The sequence below is a fragment of the Dryobates pubescens genome, chromosome 22 (assembly GCF_014839835.1).
Source record: "Dryobates pubescens isolate bDryPub1 chromosome 22, bDryPub1.pri, whole genome shotgun sequence".
NCBI classification, from domain to species: domain Eukaryota; kingdom Metazoa; phylum Chordata; class Aves; order Piciformes; family Picidae; genus Dryobates; species Dryobates pubescens.
In genome coordinates this window covers 15399309-15402673 of record NC_071633.1, presented here as the reverse complement: position 1 = coordinate 15402673, position 3365 = coordinate 15399309, and positions in this window count along the sequence as shown.

Genomic DNA, 3365 nt, shown 5'->3' with positions numbered 1-3365 from the left:
GGACAAATAGCTGTAGCTGTAAAAAAGCATCTAAGACAAAGGGGTGGTGGGGAAAGTCACCCATCTGGGGAAGCACAGGGATTTGGGCAGTGCTTTGTCCCATGAAGAAGATGAAGATCATAGGTCTAGAGAGCTACTCTGTGAGCATGCAAGAAATCATTTGTGGGGATACAAATGTATGGGAAGGTCTCACTTCCTGTCCTTGACTGGGCTTAGAGCTCTTGTTGAGAGAGAAATTACCCACTCTTTTTTTGGGGTGCATCTAAGTATTTTCATCTGCTGAAACCCACAGCCTACAACCAAGTGGAGCCAGACTTGTGTTGATATCTGCTTTAAATGATCCTTTCTGTTAACTAGCAAAGCTTAGATGTGAAGGGCTGACAAAGCAGCTTGTGCAGCTCTCCTGAACCAACAGCTGCTGGATCAGTATATGGAACAGGCAGAGGACTAATCCCCAGAGACGTAAACTGGCTTTAGTATGATCAGGACCAGGGTAGCACTAATAATGGTGTGGATTCCCTGTGGCAGAACTTCTCAATCCTTAAAAATGAAGTAACTTGGCAGTAAGTGTTTGCTAACTCTTTTGCTCCAGACCTCTGGTGCCAGCATGAAGGGACAAGCCGAGCCAGTGCTATACACAGCTCGATTTAGACCTGTATGGTAAGCCTGACCTGGAGGAAGCATAGGCTAAGCATTAGAGAAGACTTGACTTCAGAATTCAGTAGGGTTTATTCTACAAATCTCAGATCAATGCCAATGATACAAGTTTTATGAACTCTCATTAAAAATACAAGTCAGTATAAAGATTCCAATAGTAATATAACGCAGGACGAGTCAGTTTCAAAACTCAAGGAATGAATCTTGGACCATGCTACAGGAAAGGGGAACACAATGTAGGAGAAAAAGACTACTTTTAGTTTACCTCCTTTGCTTTAGGAGGGGCCTGTGCCTTATTGCCACAATACCTGAAAAAAAAAAAGCAATATGAAGTGCATAGCAGCCTTGCCTGCTCATCTAGGCAAAACTGTTGAATTTAGTTATCATAGTCCTCTCCCCTCCCCACCCAGTTCTGGTCATTAAGGTACATTTTGACAGCCTGATATCCCTATAATAACTTAAAGCTATTGCAACACCACCCCCCAGAATGATTAGAAACAGTCCTTTGAACTGTGAAATGCTCTTGTGATGCACCAAAGCTTTTTTTGCCCACTGTTTTGCTTGGTCTTTCCAGGAACACTGATTCAAATCAAAGGTGACTTAGTTCCATGCTCAAAACTCTCCTGTCTCTGGTTTTACTATTTTTGACTAATGAGGTCTCAGTGCAGTCTAATACTCAAATATGTTGTTTGTAGCTTCAGGCACAGTTAGAATATGAGACATTTTCTTGAACCTAGCCCTCTGATCTGATGAAAGGTGTTACAGCTTTCACTGAACAGTTGCAAATTTGCCACAGAATTGCTGGATCAAATGCTTTGGAGTGGGGAAGAATAAAACTCTCCTTTCATTCTGGGGGCTGCCTGCACTTACAAGAGGATCAGGCTTAATAAAGCCACACTCTAAGCCTAAAATTTTAGAGGAAGTTTCTCCCAGGAGGTAACTCTTGCCAAGATGTGCACCTCATCCCCCAAATGCTGGACATCCATCTCTTTATTCCCAGTGACACCTTCAGCCTGCCAAAACCCAAGGGGCATCCCCTCTCGTTGAGCCCAGTCTATTTCTTGGAGCAGAACCACATGAACATCACAGAGCAGGTATCATGCATCCATCTGCAGAAGCAGACAGGGAAACTAGGCTTAACAATATGCATACATTTCCAAACAGAATTTGGGTGCAGACAGTGACATTTTAACCAAAACTTAGCATAATCCAACCCCTCCCATCCCTCCCCCCCCACCCCCCAAAAAAAACCCCCAAACACCACTGGGTGAAAAAAACCCCAAGCAGCTGCTGACTTCCACGCATCAGTTAAAGGGGGGGTGGGGAAAGAATCCCTGTTGCATAAATGGAGCAGCAGCACAAACCAAGCACAGACATCATCTCTCCTGTAGGAATTTGCAAGAGTTCTCCAGCCAGCATCACACTGTGGTGTTTTAGCACCACAGCAGCGGTGGCAAGGTCCAGTCTGAAGCCGTGGTGCGGGCACGCCGAAGGCTGCTGTGCTCGCTGGCAGTACACACTGTCACTCTGCATTTGTCTCTGGAGTAAATGTACTCTAACAGTCAGGTTTAGTCAGAAGTTTAAAAGGAAGAAAACAAAACCAAAAAGCTCAGTAGCCCCTTCTGGGCTTTAGTACAGTCAAAGTGACAACAAAATCCAAGGATGTCAATAAACTGCATATATATTCTAGAACCCGGGTTTGCTTTGCATTTGAAGTCACACTGAATACAAGACAAGCTGGTCTGAAACTGGACTGGTTCTAGCTGGAACAAAGTATGGCACAGACTCCCAGTAGCTCTGGACACTGTGTAAAAAACACATTTTTTTTTTTCCTTTCTCTTGGTAATGATTATCAATTCGCCACCAAAAATTAGTCCTAACAGTCAAAAGAGGAAAAAAGAGGAGGGGGTGGGGTGGGGAAACACAGATTCAGGAGAAATCATAATGATAAAAAGCCTAAGAACTGAAAAGAAATGACTTTGGTAAGAAATTTTATTCACTTCCTTTTGAAAAAGGCAGCCTCTCCTCAGAACAAATGCCACTGGTGAAAAAAGGAATTGCAGTAGCACACACACTTGCACTCCAACATGCTGGGAAAAAGAGAGTTCTGCATTAAAAAATCCAAGACCTGAGGCAAATGTTTGCCCCTCCCCTCCCTTCCCCCCCAGTGTGGTTTTTAGGGACCCCCAGACCCTTGTTAGCTTTCAGTGCAACGTCTCTTGCTTCCAGTTGGGTGGAGGGAAACGTATGGCAGAAGCTTGTCTTGCTCTCCCAGGTGTCTGAAGCAGAAAACAGCCTCAAGCTGCATTCTAAGAATGATCAGTGGGGAAAACCTGCTGCAGGAAAGCACAATCGGAACTCAAGAAAAGGTCCAGAATCCAGCGAAGAGAAGGGGGGAAAAAAAACCAACATTGGAGGTTCTACCCTGTGCCATACACTTCACTTGAAAAAGGAAAATTAGACAGAAACCCAGGTTTTTATTAACACACCCTCTTTGAATGGTTTATTCTGAAAGCAGCTCTTAATGCAAATCAAAAGCAGTTCCTGAGTAACTGCAGTAAACAGTGTCTCTTAAATAGGTTTGCGCCTCAGCTCTTCTCTTTTGGTTCTCTCCTTGGTGGTTGGTTGGTTGGTTGGTTGGTTTTCCCTCCCTAGTTTTCAAGTTTAATCTCAGTTCTTTTTCCAAAAAAAAAAACCAAAAACCCAAA